This window comes from Suncus etruscus, chromosome 18 (genome assembly GCF_024139225.1).
Source record: "Suncus etruscus isolate mSunEtr1 chromosome 18, mSunEtr1.pri.cur, whole genome shotgun sequence".
Taxonomy (NCBI): domain Eukaryota; kingdom Metazoa; phylum Chordata; class Mammalia; order Eulipotyphla; family Soricidae; genus Suncus; species Suncus etruscus.
In genome coordinates this window covers 26,512,664-26,533,569 of record NC_064865.1, presented here as the reverse complement: position 1 = coordinate 26,533,569, position 20,906 = coordinate 26,512,664, and the positions used below count along the sequence as shown (strand labels likewise).

The window sequence follows — 20,906 nt, the reverse complement described above, 5'->3', positions numbered from 1 at the left end:
GATATTTTAAAACAAAACCTAACAAAAGAACTGAGATTTAAAAAAATTTAAAGCACATTTTTAGGTACTTTAAAAAAGTTAAAGCACATTTAGCCAGCACTTAAATACTCTTCACATTTTCAGAATATAGTGCCAGGCTTCAACAAGGCTTTGTCCTCAAGAGGCGTCTTCCTGTCACTATAAGGGGCTCATGTGCTGTTGCTGCTGGGGAAATTGATCTGTGAGTAATTTTTTCATGCATGCCATTTTGCTTAAATAAACTAGACCTTGGGTTCCCATCACTGGGCCTCTTTGTTCCTTGTTTATTTTGGGGATTGGCAGGATGACTAATGAATGTCCTAAGCTAGGGTTATGCCCCTCCCTACCTCACACCGTTCACTGCTGGAAGGTGATGTGCCCACCATTTTCTTATCCACTGTCTCCTATTTCTGGCAATTTCTGTCCCAGATGTTCAGGCACTTTTGGTGGACTCTGGGCAAGACAATCATGGAGTTGGGCCCAAGAGATACTCTCTTTTGCCTCAGAGAAAGAAAAATGCATTGGTGAGGATGGGTGTTCTTTATAGGACTGAAACCCAACTACAATCATGCTTGTAATCAAGGTGTTTAAATAAAGATATAAAAAAAAGCAGAATGAATGGCATGGAGAAAAATATCAGGAAAATTCTAATGAAAAAATAAAGTGACAGATAAAAGAAGAGGGTATTTGTGTTATGACTGTCATATACAAAGAGGGACTATTGTGTCTTTTATGAAAAATTTTAATCTTTTCTTAATTAAAGTTTTGGGAGTTTTCTACCTTTGTTTTTTTGTTAGTTTAGAGCCATACCAAGCTATGCTCATGGTTTACTCCTGTCTCTGTGGTCCGGGAACAAATATGGGGTGCCATTGATCAGCTGAACTAGAGTTGACCATTTGTAAAGCAAGCCCCTTAATTCTTGCACTGTCTTTCCTGCTCCTATTTTGCTTTCAGTGCTAAGGCTCAAATCAGGTCCTCACACTTGCAAGTGCTCTACCATATCACTAAACACTACATCTCAAATATTTAGTAAAACCTTATTCATTCAGATGCCACTAATACTGCAACCTCATTGATTTGGAATCTGGTGAATAACCTAAAGAGTGAATTTATTGGAGATCCTGGTCTTTACTGAAGTCATGGCCTTTCCTCACCAGCTTAATTTCCGACTCTTTAGTTCTCTCAGAGTTAGAAACAGCAGTCTACGGCCATTCTACCCTGAACGCGCCCGATCTCATCTGATCTTGGAAGCTAAGCAGGGTCAGGCCTGGTTAGTACTTGGATGGGAGACCACCTGGGAATACCGGGTACTGTAGGCTTAAAAAAAAAAAAGAAGAAGAAGAAGAAGCAGCCAATTAGACTGTTAGATCTGAGAACTGGGAGAACAGCTAGAAGTGACAGCTGACAGCCTGACAGAGGAGTTGGAAGTTGACAGAGAATCTATAAAAAGCTCAGAATATTGGAGCCATCTTATATCAGGCAAAACGAGCTCAGCATATGTCAAAGTCTGGGGGAACAATGAGAGGGCTGACCAGAGTCACTAATAAAACTGGATATTTCTATTGGTAGCCTCTGCTTCAGTAGGTTTATGTATGAGTGATATACTTAGGGAGATATTCAGAAAAAGTGAAATGTTAGCTATCTGAAATGCTTTGCTTAGGTTGAACCCTCGGATTTCACAGGATACTAAATATATTATATAATTTCCTTGTATCTTCCTTCTCTCCCTCCTCCTCTGTTCGACCCTCTGGCTTTCTTCCATCCCTTTCTCCATTTAATTCCCATCATTACTCTCTCCACTCTTGTCCCCAGCTTCTCCAATTGGTTGTCCACTTTCTCACCTTCTCCCTCTCTTCCTCTCACAATGCAAATTAGATTTTTTTTTTTTTTGGGGTCTGAGAAGGAATTCAGATTCAGTGGGTTCCTGGTAAATATTTAACAACTAGTTCTCAGGAGAAAATCCTACATTTACAGTCTTTGTTGATTTGATTTCCTTGGTGTCAGGATTTGCTCCTAGGGAGTTTCAGAGCAGGAAATGGAACTTCCTCTGCAGATAGAATAGGTGTAAGTCATCTCAGAGACATAGAGAAGAGTGAAATTTCATAAAAGTCACTTGAAAGTGATGAGGTTTAGTCTATTAACTTTGTTGTCCTTAGACTTCATTTAGTTATGAGAGTTCAAGAGTTGACTTGCAAAATTTCTAGAAATAGAATTGTCTTCTCAAATGAGCTGGACTAGAAGATGGAACGGTAAATACTCAGGAGTTGGTGAAATTCAGCTCCGGTGCACATTGCCTGTTTCTGACATTTGAGAATTGATTGTATTTGACCTTAACTACAGATGACCTAAATAGTATCAGAGAATCTTTAGAAGCTCCTCCGACCTCTCACCTGACACACTCATGTATAGCATTAGTAAAACGATATTCCAGAGCTTCCACCACTCAGATTTCTCTTGTCCAAGCATGAAATCCATGATCGATAAATACATTTGAAAGTTTAAAGGGTTTGCGTCAAGCTCCAAACTGGGAGCAGAATTTAATCTCGTTCTCCTATTGGCCTCTAATTTTATTCTCATTGAAATCAGTCAGTTTCTGACTTCACAATTTAGCACAAGCCATGTTTTATTTCTAAGAATTGATTTAAGGACCATAGTGCCATGTAAATTGCACCAGTGCTTATTTTAGTAACACTTATTTTGTTTTTGCAATTTAGAATCTCTCCTTTTTTCTTCCTCAAAAATGTACTTTACTGATTCATTAGCAGCAAGAATGTTCATTGCATACGTTTTTAAACCTGCATATGTTCATTATGCTACATTAAATGATATACATAATATATGGATTACTTATAAGATGTATATAACATACATTTTTATATAAGCAACTCTGGTTTGCGTGGTTAGACATGATATTTTCTGACTTTAATGATGCAAAAGCAATGCACACTCAGTAAAATTTGTCTTTTGATGTTAGAATTTTGTTTTTTCCCCTGGGGCTATCAGTGTACAGTCTGTTCTCTCATAATGCCAGCCTTGGGAGGGAACCTTATGTATTGTAACCTATGCATTCATGAGCAGAAGACTATATTCTATAAGCTATTTATTTTTTGCTTTCAGCATAGTGATCAAGAAATTTTGTGAGATATCTAACTCTTTATTGTGGCTGACAGTTCAGCTCAGTTATAGGCTAATAGTGTTCTGGGCATATTTGATATGTTGGATATGTTTTAGGGAGAGTGAGTTGGTTAATATGATGATGCTTTATAAATATTTAACTCCTGATTTTTTAGGACTGCTAAGTAGATTCCCTCATAAAATATTGCTTTGATTTAAAAAACACTGTTTATTAAAAAAAAAAAAAGAGGCAGATTCTGGAGTGTGAGGCTATCGATGGTGTCTCTAAACGCAAAGAAGTGCATGCCTTGACAATTTCTTCCCCAATGGCAGAGGGCACTCCTGATAATAAGATCGTTATCAGGCTCTGACCATATGCTTAATAATTTCATAGTGTCTGTTTGAGTAAGCATGGTGCAGGTCTACGAGGTTGAAGGTTGGTGTTTTGCTCAGCAGTATGGGTTTAATTAAAACCTAGTTGTCATACATACACTTAACTTGTTTGGGGAAATGCAATTTGGATAAGTATTTGGTAAGTCCATTATACATTTAATTTTATTTTAGCATAATCATTATTCCTAATAATGAGTTTCATCCCTGTGGAATTTCTGGTAACAATGAGAACATGCAAATATAAAGATTAAGTAGCTTGTTCAAAGTCCCATCTTTAACATTTGATGGAACAAGAGTTGATTCCAGGATCTTATGAATCAAGAATTTGAACCCATTTTTCCTGAATATTCATCATTTAATAAGCTTGAAACTTGGGAGGAAGTTTCAAGGAAGTTGGCTTTGTGGTTAAATGTGGCATTGCCTTGAAAAGTATGGTACCAGTTTCTGTTCACAGAATGGCTCCACACATGCCAAGCTTGGTCTCTGAAACTCTGCTGTTGGGACTCCTGGTACGGTAACAATGTCCAGTCTCCCGCACACAATCTTGTGTGTGAAAACACTGCAATTGAAAATGCTTGAGCACAGCAGCCTGGAGTGTGACCTCTGGTGAGCACATGTGTCTCACACATTGACATCCAGCGAACACTACAGCTATAATGTGCCAAAGCATCATAACGAAACAGGTGCCATCCCCAGTGAGCATATGTGCAAGAACAACAACTAGAATGTGTAATTCCCAGAAAGCATCCTAATCAGACATGTGTGATCCCCAGCCACTGCTGTAAGAGTAGCAAGAAAGGAGAGGGAAGAGGCAGCAAAGCTGGAACTTGATAGAAGTCATGTTTTAAGACACAAGTGATGCAGTTGCATATCTATCTAATAATTTTCATGTCTGCCCTTCAGTACTCATAAACTTCAGAAATAATGACAATTGAAGAAGTGCATATATGCTTATCAGTTATAATGTTCCCATATAGAACTACTTTTATCATGAGTGTACATTATTGATGAAAATTGGCAATTTGAAATTCTAACTATTAAGATACTGGGAGATTTCCATCTGCTGTCTTTTTTTCTAAATTTTATTGTAACACTGTGAGTTACCAAATTGTTCATAATATAGTTGTTTCAGGTATTAAATGCTCAGACACCAAGCCCACCACCAGTGTGACCTTAGTCACACTGCCATTAGTGTTCCCAATATTCCACCTACCGCCATATCTTGCCATTAGTGTCCCCAATATTAGTGCCATTAGTGTCCCCAATATTCCACCTACCGCCATATCTTGCCCCCTTGCAGGTACAAACAAATTTACTTCATATTGTTTGTTACTATATAAAGGCAAATGGAATGATCAAAGCTTAGATAAACATAGGTCAATTTGAAATAATTGCTATATCTCTCCATGGTGTTACTAAAGTTAGAGTCTTAAGGATTTACTGGGCTGTGGTTGATGCTAGTTGAGCATTCTGTTTTACTGTTTATGCTCACTGAGGTTGATAGGTTGCTATGGAACTTTTCCAAAATTTTTCCTGATACTATTGGGCTGCCATTACTATAAAATATTGAGGTGTTCAGGATCTATTATTTGCTGGTTTATAAGTTTATGAGGTTAAGTTGAAGAGCTGAGTCATTTCTGTTAGAGGGTGTAGGATGTAGTGCTGAGCAGCTGTAATTCATGCAGAAAGGGGATTCCCCTTCCCCCAACCACCTTCCCACATCCTTTCTGAGAATGCCACAAAGGAATCAGTCAGGACTGAACTGCCTGGAAGGTATTGGGGACATTATTTTATATCGGACAATTGTTTTTCTAACTGTATACTATAGTATTCTTCCACTCTTTACAGTTATTTATTTATTTATTTATTTTTTATTTATTTGAGAGGGTTGGGCAACACTCAAATGTGCTCAGGACTTACTACCAATTTGGCACTCAGGGATCACTCCTGGCAGTATTTGAGGCATCATATGCAGTACTGTAGATCAAACACACACTGATGTGTGTTAGGCAAGATCCATATGCACTCTTTCTCCAGCCCCAGCCACCCTTTTATTGATCTATTATTTGTCACAATATGGGTTTCTGGGCTATAGTTTATTATGACGATATAGGTTTAGTCCACCCAAATCTGTGGTAGTTTTAGACAATGTGTTTGCTGAGCCTCATTGTTTCCTTAGCACACCTTTTAAAGTTCTCTTTGGTATCAAGATTTCTTCTAGATCTTTCCAGACCACAAGTCATTCCATACAATAGTGCAGCATTTTTTAAATTATCTTTATTTAAACACTGTGATTACAAATATAATTGTAGTTGTATGATTACAGTCATGTAAAGAACACCCCCCTTCACCAGTGCACGATTCCCACCACCAATTTCCCAGATCTACCTACTCCCCACTTCACCCACACCTGTACTCGAGACAGGCTTTCTTTTTCCCTCATTCATTCACATTGTTATGATAGTTTTTAGTGTAGTTATTTCTCTAACTGCACTTATCACTCTATGTGATGAGCTTCATGTCATTAGTTGTACCTACATGGGAAGATGGGGGGAAGTAAGGGTTGGGACTGAGGCAATAAATATTAGAAATGACATCTGGCTTCCAGTTTCCTCTTTAATTCTGGAGACCAGCTCTTGCCAGGTATAGGGTCGGGGGAGGCCCCATACCAGAGCCTTTCTCCCTAGCCTGAGGAGTGCTGGGAGGCTTGGCAGGCCCCCAGCCATCCTTGTCTTTTTCCCCTGACTCCAGGCCTTCCCTGGGTGCCAGCTCAGATGGCCAGAAGTGGGTTCAGGTGGACTCTTAGTGGTCCTCAGGCTTCCCCCCTCCCTTCATACTCCAGGGGGGAGGTGCATGGGGAGGAGAGTGGGCAGACATCTGGCTTCCGGTTTTCTCCTTGATTCTGGAGACCAGCTCTTGCCAGGTATAGGGTTTTTCTCCCGTGGACTTCAGGCCTTCCCTGGGCGCCGGTCTAGGTGGACTCTATAGAGGTCGACAGGCTTTCCCTTTACCTCTTCCTACACCAATGGGAATGCGCTCTGGGAGGAGGGTGGGCCATTCTAGCACTGGATTATGTTGGGACAGTCAGTGGAAATTTTTTCTCCTTGTTTTTATATTGATAGTATTGTATGCATATATTCTATATATCCATAATATCCATCTTATATTGTGACCTTGATACTGCCCTACAATAATAGTGCAGCATTTTTTAACCACTGTGCCACTGCATTCTAGTGTGCCATGAGATATTGTCTGGTGTGCTGTGGGACAAATTCCAATTTCATCCATAACATGTAGCTTCGGCTCACAAATAGACCAATCATTAGATTCAGAAATAATGACAATTGAATAAGTGCACAGATACTAATCAGTCAATTATTACCAATCATTAGATTGGTCTATTTGTGAGCCAAAGCTGCATGCTATGGACTATAAATGGCTCTGGTGTCACTGTTGCACTGACAGGAGGAGACATAGCAGTAGATCACCAATGTGCAGAAGAGCACTGATGGATCTGGACTCTGGAGGATTATCCTGGACCCCGCAAGAAAAGCACTGAGTGATGGATCTGGAGGAGACATGAGCAGAAGAGTGCTGACAGGTGGATCTGGATGGAGACATGTGCAGAAGAGTGCTGAGTGTGATGGACAGTAGCTATAGGAAGGAGATAAGCACAGTAAGTACTGAGTGACAGTGAGAAAGGAGCAGATACTGCAGTGATGAACAAGTTTTTGAAAAGGAAAGAACTGGACTCTGAACAAAATTCAGAGCCAGATGATAGCCCAAGTATGAGTGGGGATCAAAAGAAAGCAAAGATGGTTAGCTCAAGCAAATTCTCTGTCACAAGGCAAAATAGTGAAAGCTATATTTCATTTACTTGCACCAGAGATGCAAAGAAATCAACTCCACTGTGCGCGGTGTGTGGTGAAAGCTATCTAAAAGTGATATGGTCCCAAGTAAACCTAAACACCATCTTCAAACAAAACACCCTTCACTTCATAACAAGAATACAGACTTTTTAGTTTACCTGTGGAAAACAAGGAGAAACAGGCAACACACACTTTACCACAAAGGTAAAGGAAAGAACTCTTAAGGCTAGCTATCAAGTTGCTGAACTTATAACCGCATCCAAAAAGTTACACACTGTGGCAGAGACATTACTACTTCCCGCCTGCAAAGCTATTGTAGAGGAATACTCAGACCTGAAGCAGCTAAAGAAATAGCCAAGGCCCTCTCTCAGACAATACAATTTCCAGACTATTAATGACATGTCTGCAGACATGTAAAGTGTGGTTTAGGGAAAGATCCTTATCAGTGAGAAGTTTGCATTGCAACTTGACGAGTCTACTGATATCAGTGGACATGCTCAACTCTTGGTTAATGTGCATTTTGTGAATGCTGATGCAATCAGAGAAAACTTCTTTTTTGCAAGGCATTTCCAGAAAAAAAAACAACAGGAGAAGAAATTTTTCGGGTCACATCAGAATACCTTGAACAAGGAGAACTTAATTGGGAAAACTGGACAAGTGTCTACACTGATGGAGCTGCAGCCATGATCAGGAGCACCAAAAGCTTTGTAAGCAGAATGAAGAAAAGAAATTCAGATGTGATTGTTACTCATTGTTTTTTACACCATGAGGCCCTCGTAGCCAAGACTTTACCAGCAGACCTAATTCCTGTGTTGGATGATGTTGTGTGCTTGGTAAACTTTATAAAGCCACGACCTGTGAAAAGTTGCATGTTTGCAGCTTTGTGTGAGGTGATGAGAGCAAAGCATACCTGGAAGCTATTTTTCATCTTCTGAATGAACTGAACACACGAATGCAAGGCAGAACTGAAAACCTGCTTACACGTACAGATAAACTAAATGGATTCCATTCAAAAGTGCAACTCTGGCATCAACATATGGAAAGTGGCAATCTTGAAATGTTCACACTCACCAAGAAATGGCAAGGTGTTCACACTGCTACACTGTGTGAGATAATAGCTAAACATTTAAAAACTCTCTAGGAGAAGTTTTCATTGTATTTCTCTTCAGTCTCCACTGAATGCCTTGACTGGGTTAGGGACCCTTATAGCTCATCAGTTGGTGGAAAAGACATGACTTTACAGGAGTAGGAGGAACTAAGTGAACTGAGACAAAATCGTGGTTTCAAGTTAAGATTTGCTGATTTACCTTTGGACAGTTTTTGGTTGGATACTGCCAAGGAGTTCCCCGTTCTGTCAAACAAAGCTATTTTGACATTGCTCTCATTTTCCACTACATATCTGTGTGATGAGCTTTTCAAGACTGATTGCTATAAAAACTAAAGACAGAGAGACGAGAGCTGTTGACAAAGAGCTATATGTGTGTCTTTCTTTGATTTCTGCCAGAATATCAGCTTTGTGTTCAGCCAAATAAGCCCAGGTTTCACACTGAGTAAGTGAATAGAAACAAAATTATTTCTTTGTGTTTATTTGATTCCTATTCAAGAGATTACTTTATATAGTCAATATGAGCACAGAGTTAAATCTTTTTTAACATTTTATAATGGTGGTGTGCCTCATGATATTTTTCATGAAAAAATGTGCCTTTGCACAAAAAAGATTGAAAAACACTGCAATAGTGGAAAATTCCTCCAGGTCAATTTGCAACAGTACAGAGTTTGTATTCTTTTTCCTCTTTGATCCATTACCTTGTGTTCCAGGAGAAGAAGGTTTTCCTGACTGGGGTTATTAGTTGGTGCATTCATTGAAATTTATGTGAGGGACTGTGGGTATTGGGGGTAGAGCCCATGAGATGTTTGCAGCCAGCCTGCTTGGGTTAGTATAGATAGATACCTCTGTGGCCTTGCCCATTTTTCTTACTGTCAGTTTTCTTGAATTACCAAGTCACAAATTACTTCCAAAGTTTCAGCTTGAGACTAGATGACCATGGTTTATGTCTGACTTTCTTAGCAGCTACTTCTTTCTTATCTTTTTTTTTTTTTTTTTTTTTTTGCTTTGAGACAATCTCTTTCGATATAAACAGAACTATTCCCCTTGATTATACATCTGTGTGCTGGAGGATGAGGCAGAATTCTTATCTAGTCTGTTTGCTCAAAGATATGCATGAAGTTCTGGGCTCTAGTCATGTGAAAATTTGCAGGACTTGTTGTTTGTCTAACATAATGTGCTTTCTTCTATTGATACTTCTATGGATGAACCTTTGGTGAGCTCCCACAAGTTCACATTCAAACATCACAGGGAATAGATGTGAGATTTTCCTTGTTATTGTCACAGGGGCCTGGATTTAACCAGGATTGACATCAGGACACTCGTACTCTAAGTGGTTCTCCTGATGTGGGAGACAATGATTGACAAGACCATTTGGGGAACACAGTTAGAGAGCAACCGTTTATTTAAGGCAAATCTCCTGATCCCCTAACCTGATCCTACCCAATGAGTCCTTGGGCCAGTTTCTGGCTTCCTCTGTTCCTGATACCATGTCCCTAAACTAGAAATATGGGTATTCTTGTTCTCCAACCTGCACACTTGACTTTATTTTTCCCCCAAAATATGGTGTGCCAGGTAGTTTTATTGCAGAAGTTTTCACACTGCAAGGCCCTTTGAATGGTCAGAATTGTATGTGCATCTGAAAGAAAATGAGTCATAACTACCAGAGAAGCACGTGGATGGTTCCAGAACAACAACATGCACCTACCAATTTTGCTGTGAAAGTACCTGGGAGAAGCAAGGGGATACAGAGTGGGATCATGTGGGCCATACATACCCACATAGGGCCTCCCCCTTACTGGGACAGGTCAGGTTTCTATTGGGAGGCACAAGCTCTCTGAGTAGATAAGTACAATTGCCCTTGTGACCCATGACTGGAACCTGTCTGTTGACAATAATGAGGGCAGACTCAGGGTCATGTATGAGTGTCCTAGGAGTGATGGAGCTCTGGTGAGGAAGCATTAAATTTACCATGGCCTTGATTCCATTGACTATTCTCTATTCCGCACCCCAATCTTCCTCTTAGAAGGAGGTGGAGTAGGGCAGTGCAAGGCACTTTGAGGGTAAAGGTAAGGTTTGAGTCAAACCTGTTGGTGCTCAGGGCTTATTTTTGACTCTCTCATGAGAGATCACTACTGGAAGGGCTGAAGAAACCATCTGGGGTTCTGGGGTATGAATCCATGTAGGTGATGTGTAAAATAAATGCCTTTCCCATTTTAATATCTGTCTGCTTGTGCAAGGCACATTTTTTGGAGCCATACCTGGCAGTGCTCAGGGGTTAGTCATAGCTCTTCACTCAAGAATTATTATTGGTGGATTTAGGGGACCATATAGGATAACAAGGATTGAACCCAGGTTAGCTAACTGCAAGGTAAATATCCTACATGCTGTACCCCTGTGCAAAGTACTTTAACTTTACCTGGGGTAGTGAACTTGCCTCAGAGTCTGCCCAGAGACATGTTCAGATGTTAGCAGGGACTGATTCACCTCTGTGGTAAGGGCATAGCTCTCTTGACTAAATGACTTTTGTCTTTGTTGTGCTTTTATACATACCTGACCAGTATGTTAGTATTGGACAGTTGCTTTTTAGATTCCAGACAAGTTTCAGGAGTCCTGGGGACCTCTCCTGGTAATATATGAGCATGATGATTCCATTAGTCTTGGCTCAAACTTGGTGATGTACTGCTTGGACCCAGTGGCAGTGCTGGGGGCTACCAGGACCACTCTTAGCAGTGATGTGAGAGAGGGAATGTGGTGCTGAGGATAAATTTAGGTCTCATTCATACTAGGCACACACTTCAGTTCCGTGAACTCTAACTACAATTGTTTATTGCTTTGATGAGCTTCCTTTGTCATGAGCTTCTACAAGCCAACATTCTTTCCTTACACAGCCGTGTGTTAGGACCACCGCTTCTCAGGATATGTGTGTGTCTCCTGGCATCTGGGTATCCCGACCATAGCCCCACTCCAAAGATCCCATAACATCTTTTTTGCTGAGATTTCATGCCCTTAACACCTGCCTGCTCTCACACCACACTGGAAAGGCTCAAAGTGACCTGCTAATAGATAACCCACCTGGGGCTGGGTGGGAGGTGTGAGGTGGGAGGTGGGAAGTGAGAAGTGAGAGGTGGGACCTGGGAGCTTGGCAGAGGTGGGAAGTCTGGGATGGGTATCCAGCTTCTCTGTCTGATAACCTCGGTCCTATGGGAAGCCAGTGGAGACACTAAATACTGCACAAGAGTGTAGTGACATCTGGGGTTAAGGGAAACTGTTTATGGGTTAATCTGGAGTCTTGAGGGAAGCTGTTTGTAGGGTTAATCTGGGGGATTGAGGGAAGCTATTTGTGGGTTTTGGAAAAAGACAAGACTAGGTGAGAATCAGGAGACTTGTGGCAGCAGTTGGAGAGTAGAGGAAGAGAGTGGGATTGGCTCACGTCTTACTATGTGGGCCACCTCTGGATGTTCCATCTCTCTAGTTAAGTCAAATAAATAACATTGACTATAAAGCTGCTGGAAGCAGGTCAATGAATGACTGTATGGAAAGGAGCAGATGCATTTCTGTATTACTTTATTCCCTTTCACTTTTCTCCAGAATCAGTCAAGATAAAAATATATTTAGATATCAAAGTGATCGTGACTATACAACATATTATATCAAATATAGTGAAGAGGATTCCAAGTCATTGGTTATCACACTCTTCCTGTCAGTGTAGGATAAAGCACCCTAAAATACAGACAGCCAGTTTTGGTCTGTCTCTGGGCTTCTGCCCAGACCTTGGGAGAGTTGGAGGCCTCTGAGTTTGCTATCTGCTATTAGGATTTTCAAATCTCCCTGGTCATTAATTTCTTTCTCCACAGGGAAGGAAAGGAATGAGAGCTGAAGTGAATGCCTGGGTGTGGTGTGGGTGCTGCAAGCTCTCTAGGAAAAATCAGCCAACTGTACTTGTTAGCTTTCTAGACTCATGCTAATGCTATGAGTAGAGTCCCCTTTCAGAGCTTCATTCTACTTCCTAAAATATCCCCCAACCCACTTCCTCCTGGGATGGAGGGAAGCCTGCAATGTCTGCCTGTGGGAGCCCTAGTGTAGACACCCAGGGCAGAATGGGACCACATAAAGTGTGTGAGCTCCAACTCTGCCACCTGCTGGCTATGTGACCTTGGGGGAAAGAACTGAATATATCTGTTCAGTTTTTTCTCTAGAATAGAAGTAACAAAAAGGGTGTCAACTTCATAGAGGTGATCCAGAGGGGTCTTGTTGATAGTATGCATGTGCTCTGTGGCTATTTTACCCAAGCAGAATAGAATAGAGTCCTAAACATTCTCCACTCTCTGCATTGTCACTGGGGGGTTCCCTCTCTCAGACTCCTTTTTATCCGGTGAAAAATTGGAATACCTGTTTCATCTATATATTTGTGGGTTAATGGGAAACTGTGGGTTAGTTTGGGGGATTAAAGGAAATTGTGGGTTAATCTGGGAGTTTGAGGGAAGCTATGGGTTAGTCTGGGGGGTTGAGGGAAGCTATTTGTTGTTTTTTTTGGCAGAAAACAGGTGGATTGCCAATAAGCACATGAAAAAGTACTCAGCATTACTTACCTTGCAAAGCAACAATGAAATATCATCTTGTAAGGCTCGTTAGTCCAGATGCTGCTCCGATGCAGAGAAATGAAGAGACAGTCACTCAGGCAAAAGCTCAAGTGAGTTCTTTATTCTGGCCGGCCAGGGTCCAGTGCCCATCCAGAACCGAACCAAAGGACCACGTGGCTTTCTTTGTTCATCCTTATATACCATAAGAAGGGGAGAAGGGGTAGGGATGATTTCCTTATAAAGGCATAACATCCGCTAAGACATTCTGAGGCAGTAAAAGTTTCTTATAAGGGCATTGCATCTGCTAAGACATTCTAAGGCAGTGGAAAAATCATGCCAGGAAGTTCCCTACAATGAGCCGTTATGGGAATTTTTACCTTGCCATAGGCAGAGTTTTCACACATCTGCCTTTCAGAAGGGTCAAGCTCTTTTCCTGGAACTGTGTTCCAGCTCTTACAATCTCACATCAGTGAGAATGGTACATATCAAAAATAGTAGGAAAATCAGTGCTGATAAAATGTGGTGAAAAAAGAACTTTCACCCACTGCTGGTGGTAATGTTGTCTGGTTTAACCCCTATGGAAAATGGTGCAGAGAGTCCTCAATTAATTAGAATTGAGCTGTCATATGACCTAGCAATTCCACTTTTGGTTATCTGCTCCCAGGAATTAAAAACATTCATTTAAAAGGATGTATGCACACCACTATTCATTGCTGCACTTAAAATAGTAGATTAGACAGGAATCAGCCTAGGTGTCCAATGACAGATGAATAGATAATGAAGATGTGATACATATGCACACTGAAATACTATGCAACTGCAAGGAATAATAAAATAATACAATTTGCTGCAGCTGGTTAGAACTGGAAGATATCCTATTGAGTGAAGTAAGCCAGAAGAATAAAAATGAACATGATGATCTCACTTATCTGTAACATATATAATAATTGGGTGAAGAAATGTAATGTAGTAAAGGGGAAAAACCCAGATAACCCTTGACCCTAAAGCCTAGGGAAGAAAAGGACAGAGAGGAAAAGAAATCAAGGTAAGAAGGAAGAAGATAAGTGAAGTAATAGGAGAATAAAAGTCCTGAGTTGTATAGCTGTATATCCAAAGCACAGGCTCGATAATACTGGAATCAGGAGATCTAAGCTGAAACCTTTGAACTTTGTAATGTGCCTGTCAAAGTGTCAGGCAGAGGGTGGGGTCTGGGTAATGATGGACTATGAGAGCACTTGGGATGGGAGTTGACACTGATGGTGGGATTGGTGTTGAAATAGTTTATGCCTAAAACTCAACTATCAACAACTAAATCATAGTTCTTTAACTAAATTAAAAAATGAACAAAACAAAAGGTATTTCATCAAAGTTACAGAAGAGTATTTGGAGAAAGTTTTAATAAGCTCTCTGGACTAAAGTCAAGATATTTTTTTTACTTGATTCAGTGTTGCATAAGAACCTTTACAAAGAAACCAAGCTTATGTGAACTCTGCCTTTCGGGTTTTGTCATTTTGTTGGATGCAAAGAAAAGCCCAAGAGCACATTCTTAAAAGAGTTGTCCTGAGGACCTCTTTGTCTGGTACAGTAGCAGATTATATTCATGCCGGAGAACATGTGAAATTATTATAGAGTCAAGGTGATCTGGCAGACATTTTGGACTCTCAAAGAGATAGTAACTGAGCTGAATTAGTGAAGTTTGGAGGGATTTATTCACCTCTGAAGAATGATCCTATCTGATCAGGGCTCTCATCATAATCTGAGAGGAAAGTAGAAGGTGACTCAGTGCTAGGAAAATGATTCAGTATCTACAATATTTATGTTTCAGGAAATCCAAGATTAGGACAGAACATCAGTCTAGGTTTGCTTGGTGAGAGCAAGGTTCAACAACTATAGTTTCTTTAAGGGACAAAAAGCCAGATTTGTTGGGGAGGGAAGTGGCAGCCACATCCAAGGTGTTCAGGGTTGGCCACAGGCAAGGCAAGTGCCTTAAACCCTATTCTAGCTCTCCAACCTTTAATGGTTGGGTTTGAAATAAGGAGTAAATGATGTGCAGTCAGTGCTCGACTAATGAGATCAATTGGTTCTTAGATACTGTGGCCGAAAGAAAGGGATCTGTTGTGAAAGTGATCCTTAATTCCCTTCAACAGCTGCAAGATGGCATTTTTCAACAACATTATAATCACAACACTGAGTGAGACAAGTATGATTCAAGTAACTGCTGTAATTTCCTCATTTCTTTTCCCCATTTTTATTGATGTTGTCATTCATAGTTTCATTCATACGTTGTCCCAGCACTACATATACTGAATGCCCACTTCCCTCCACCAATATTTCAGCAACCCCTCCTATGCTCTTGCCCCCTTTACCCCAGGTAAGCCATCCTATGGACCAGCTCTCTGGTTCTGTTGTCTTTGACCAACTGCTGTCTCCTTACTCTGCTCCTTCATATCTCACATAGGAGATATGAAGTATATCAGTATATCCTTCTAGTTCTATCCATGTAATGGAAAGTGACATAATTTCATTTTTTCCCTTATGACTATGAAGTATTTCATTGTGTCTATATCTCACACTTTCTTTATCCAGTCATATGTTCTTAGGCACTTAGGTTGTTTCCAGATAATGGCTATTGTGAATAGCACTGAATGAACATAGGAGTGCAAGTATCTTTTCAATGTCTTTTGGGGCTCATGGAGTAGTGGCTATATTAAGTGAAATTAAGTCAATCTGTATTCAGAAGTGAAATTTCTCTTCTCTCTTCTTTGGGCTGTTGGGTAAGTAGCTGGCTGCTCCCAGGAACATTGGCCACTCCAGAAACATCATAAGCAGGATGGCCAGCTGGCCATAGAGACCACTTACCTGGAAGTTGTTTCACGTGAATATTAGGAGGACCCCATAAATAGGCCTTTCTCTTGCTTTCAACTTTCAGATTCAGGTTGCCCATAGAGGAGAAATACACATTCTGGTCTTAAATACTTAGCAATTAATTATTAGTGTTCTTTTTTTATGTTCCTCTTGTTTCTTCACTCTTACTGTCCTGTTTTCCTCAGCTTGCCCACTTTCTCACATTAAAAATTCATTTCTTGCACTTAATGTTTTTTGTCCTTTTATCCCTTAATTAGGAAAAAATATCACTTGAGCATGCACCTTCTCGTCTGGAGCTAGAGTAAGATGCTCTGTTTTTCACCTTAATTGTCCTGCCAGGTGGGCTGAGATTCTGAGTGGACCATCTTTCCAAGGAGTACCTCACCCTGGCTATTGCTCTTTACTGTGACTTGATTTATTTCTGATTTTTGCCTCTGACAGGTTTTTCTTTTTATTGCTTCCTTAATTTGAGGCTTGAAATAAAATTACTTGCTGCAATAAAGGGTGTGCAATATATTTATCCTCTTCTTCCATATTAGTTGTAAGATAAAGTGAGAAATAGGATACAGTCACAGTATAAGAATTCTTTCTTTTCTTAAACACTGAGGTTATCAAGAAGGGTACATTTTATTAGACTGGTTGAAAGTGACATTATAGAAGTATAAAACTTTGGTCAATTTGACTAAATTTGGCATTTGTGGAATAGGTTTGTGTGGCTAGATTTTTTTTTTTATTTTTGCTTTTTGGGACACACCCATTACTCCTCGTTCTGCCCTCAGGAATTAATTCTGGCTTTGCTAGAAGTCTCTGCAGATCAGTGGTAAAGTGGTGAAGTTGAGCCATTGGCATGGTGGCTATTATAGATGGTGGATATAACTGGCTCATACTTACTCCTGTGAGTGTTTCAACTTTTAGTTGTGAGACCATTGCATATATGCATTTTTTGTGACTTGGTTTACAACTCTTTCATAAATAAAATGAGTCTATGGAATTGGCTAGTGAGTAGCTGGATAACCAAAACTTTCTCTTGGTGAGCCAGTCCATTAGTTATGGTATTTGAAATTGGGGATGCCACATTTTGTTGCAAATATCCCCTTTGTTGATGTCAGATTATGACGAGGCATGCCTGATTTTAACCTATACCTTCCCATTTTCCTGTTTCTCTTTAGCTGGATTGCTTTAGTGATTTCTTCAACTTCTTCAATCTCCCTTATTGATACTGACAGTAATGATTTTTCTTTCTGGATGGTCATGAAATAAAAAAAGCCTATGCATGAAAGCTCCAGTAAAGAAGCCCAGTCATGGTCAGCTGTAACTATGAATGATTACTAATGGTGCTGTAGCCTATTCAGATACCCCCCTGGCCATCTTGTCTATGTTCTTGGCCACATTACTGCATTTTCCTGGCTTTGTTCAACATGACATAAGAGACTCTCTTCACAAAAACAATAGGGGTTTTCAAGGCCCTTGTATTCTTAGCACTTTATCCAAGTGCTAACCACTGTACTGGTGACTAGCAGATATTGAATTGATTATTTGGCCTTAATATGTGGAGCATAGGGACCTATGATGTATAGTTGACCACTCTCTCTATATGGGAGGCTTCTTGTCTATATGGGCACCTAGTGTACACTGCCTAATCAGTAATAAGTCAACTCAGTGGATCCGTCAAGTGAGGGTATATTATTTTACAGCAGTACTGTCCCCAATTTCAGTGGCTAAAAACAACAAAGTTGTATTGCTTAGTGTGGGTAGATGTGAGTGTTCTAATCTTCATTGTCTCTCAGAGATCCAGGCTTGAGAACGTCCCAGGTGTTACACAGTAGGGTACGGTAGGGTAATGGCTTTTAAAGTTTCCACGAGGAAGGACAAACACCCCTTTCACATCCCAGGAGGACTAAGTAGGCCAGGTTATAGGGTAGGGCTAACCTCAGATGGAACAGCAAAATGCCTGGCCTCCCCTTCCAGGAAGAGTCATGGGATCTTTTGGGGCAGGGAGAGATGTTGCTGATAAGGGCTAGGCTGCCTTCATTATTACTGTCACACCTTCAAAGTTCCTGTCCACATCTCACCCTTATTTAGATTTTTCTCTAGGCAAAGTAAGAAGGCCCTAATCTCAGGAAGTTTAACAAGTGTGTTTGAACTTCTACGGGGTCTTCCCAAGCTCTTGGGAACAAATTTGTTTCCACTTTGAAGAAAGCAATTCTACTGTTTGTCTAAAGAACAGATGTCCCATGGAACTCTTAGACCAGCAGCCATGAATGTTATCAAAGAAATGTCCCTTGGTGAACTTACTTACTTTACCAGGCTTTGGCCTAGGCCTTCTCATGTTCAGGGATTCTGAGGCTTTATACCCCGCACCCTGACTCCAACCGACTTTTTGGATGATTAAGCATCATGGCCAGTCAGTCTGCTTTCCTACCTTGTATGAGAAGCTACTAGCAACCCTAGAAACTAGGGTTTGCGTTAATGGGGTAGAATGGTTGATAAACCATGTGGAAGGTTGAAGAAGGGGGAAGCAATCAATGGTCAGGGCTCAGCTGGAGAATGCAGGAGGTCACCTCAGGTGAGGTTGCCTGATCTTTCCCAGGTTATAATATAAGAAGTCAGATAATCTGTGGTTTAAAAAAATAGGAGGAAAGATCAAAGTATGTTTCCACCAACATGGCGGGCACTGGCAGTAGGGTTATGAACCTTGAGAATCTTGTAGACCAAGTTGGAAATGAAATAATTAAAATGTGTTGTAAATTGAAGGGGTCAGATTTGATTTTTTTAAGTTATCTTTAATCCATTGGTTTTTATTTTATTCTTAGATACTTTGCTTCTTGGTATCATTTATATTTCCACAATGAATTTATGCAATAGTTTTGCTTTAAACTTAAAGTTAAATATTACACTGAATGATTTGGTCATTTTCAATCATTTCTACTTCCACAGAAAATTTAACAGTTTGGAAAACTGAAGTAAAACATTCAACTCTAACACAGATTTAGTGATTATGGGGCAAATCTATATATTATCTGCGCATATTTACTTTATTTGAAGATTGCTGTAACCTGTTGCCTTGTTGGTAATTTACTATGCTTGTACCTAAAGCAATAAGGGTTTCTGATTCATAATAGATTGATTTCTTCGTGCTGTTGTTAATATTGAGGTGAGATAATTGTTTTCTTAAGTAGCTTAGGTGGAAGGTCTGGCAATTGTTCCTACAACATCTTCTAAATGTTCATTTAGAACGACAGATAAGAATTTTGAAAAGATGCCAGTGACAGAATGACTGAGTGGACAAGCCAAAGATCAGGAGACAATTAGTGACTAAATGGCATCATGTGGCTTGTGTAGTGATGGGGAGTGGGTGAAGAGGGTAAGAACAGGAAAAGAAGGATAGGGACAATGTGTGCCAGGAGGGAGTGTTGTTTGGAGGCTGGGTTAATCATATTTAAGGAGAGGACTTAGGAATGTTTGGGTGTGATTTCAAGGAGGCAGGAGATACTGGTGATTGACTTGGAGTATATCATCTCATCGTCAGGTAGAACTCAAGTACAACTGAGAAGGGAGAACGAAAATAGGAGATTGGTCAGTGGAGAGTAAAAGAATGGAAGCTACCAGTTTATTGGATATTTTAATTGCCCTTTTTTCATACACAAAACTTTCTTGCCTTGGAATATTTCTTCCCTGAATCTAATTAAAATCACTCCAACAGGTCTATGCCAGCCTTTTTTCTCTCAAAGTGCCAGGTAGAGATAAAATATTTGCATCCACACCTATGTTCCATCCTCTTGGTTGCTTCCATTTAAAACTTTTTTGTTTGTTATTGCTATGAAAGGAATTGAACCCAGGGCTTCACACAGGCAAGGCAAGTGCTCTGCTGCTGAACTCCATCCTAGTCCTATCCTGCCCAGGGCTGGGTTTCTCAACACAATTCTGTTGATATTGTTCCAGTGCAGCTAGGGTTGTAATGCTATAGAACAGATCACAAAATTCTTCAGTAACTAATTTACATTCATGTCCCCCTTTTCATGGCTGCTGTTATTGGATTTTAGATGACTCTGGATAAAAAACTGAATAAGAAAGACACCTGGTGTCCTTGATTGAATTTATCCAGCTTTCTGGTTTTTTTGTTCAATACTTGGGAAATACTCTTATCTCATCTGCAAAATATTATAAGATCATCTTCTTTGTTGAAGGAATTTCTGGTGAAGCTCCAGCTCATTGCTTAATGTACATTGTTTTAATGTTTATTTTATTATTATTATTATTATTATTATTATTATTATTTTGGTTTTTGGGCCACAACCATTTGACGCTCAGGGGTTACTCCTGGCTATGCACTCAGAAATCACCCCTGGCTTCGGGGGACCATATGGGACTCCAGGGGATCGAACTGTGATCCATCCTATGCTAGCGCTTGCAAGGCAGACACCTTACCTCTAGTGCCACCTTCCCGGCCCCTTAATGTTTATTTTAGTAGGAAGATTTTCTGACCAAATTTTCTAAGGCTGCTTCCATTCAGAACTTTTAAAATTTTTTCCCAGACCAGTAAAGATGGACTTTGAAAACTGTAAGCACCTTAAAACAAATGAAGTGTTCCATTTTTAGGTGGATTTTTTTTGTGTGTGCGTGGGTTTGGGCTACCTCTGGCAGTTCTCAGACTTACTCCTGGCTCTGCTCTTAAGGTTACAGCTTGAAATTTTCTGGGGACCACATGCAGTGCTGGGGATAGAATTGGGGCCTACCACATGCAAGGCATGTACCTTAACTTCTGTACTAATTCTTTGACCCTATTATTTGGGTTTTGATGCCATATCCAGTGGTATTCAGGGGCTACTCTATACTCTAAGATCACTCCTTGTGGTTCTCACAGAACTTTATGAGTTCACACATCAAACTTGGGCAAGTTCCAAATGAACTTGCAACATCAAGTGAATCATTTTTTAGTCCTAAATCTCCTGCCCCCAC

The 20,906-nt window shown here is 40.3% G+C and overlaps 1 protein-coding gene and 1 non-coding gene across 2 annotated transcripts in view; both read left to right on the top strand.

Annotated features, from left to right (window-relative positions):
- PPP1R14C (protein phosphatase 1 regulatory inhibitor subunit 14C) overlaps positions 1-20,906 on the top strand; it is a 94,050-nt gene that overhangs the window by 22,298 nt on the left and 50,846 nt on the right. The gene's annotated exons all lie outside the window — the stretch shown is intronic.
- LOC125996721 (5S ribosomal RNA) lies at positions 1,219-1,337 on the top strand. Its single transcript, XR_007491402.1, has one exon. It is a non-coding gene; the product is annotated as a 5S ribosomal RNA (ribosomal RNA).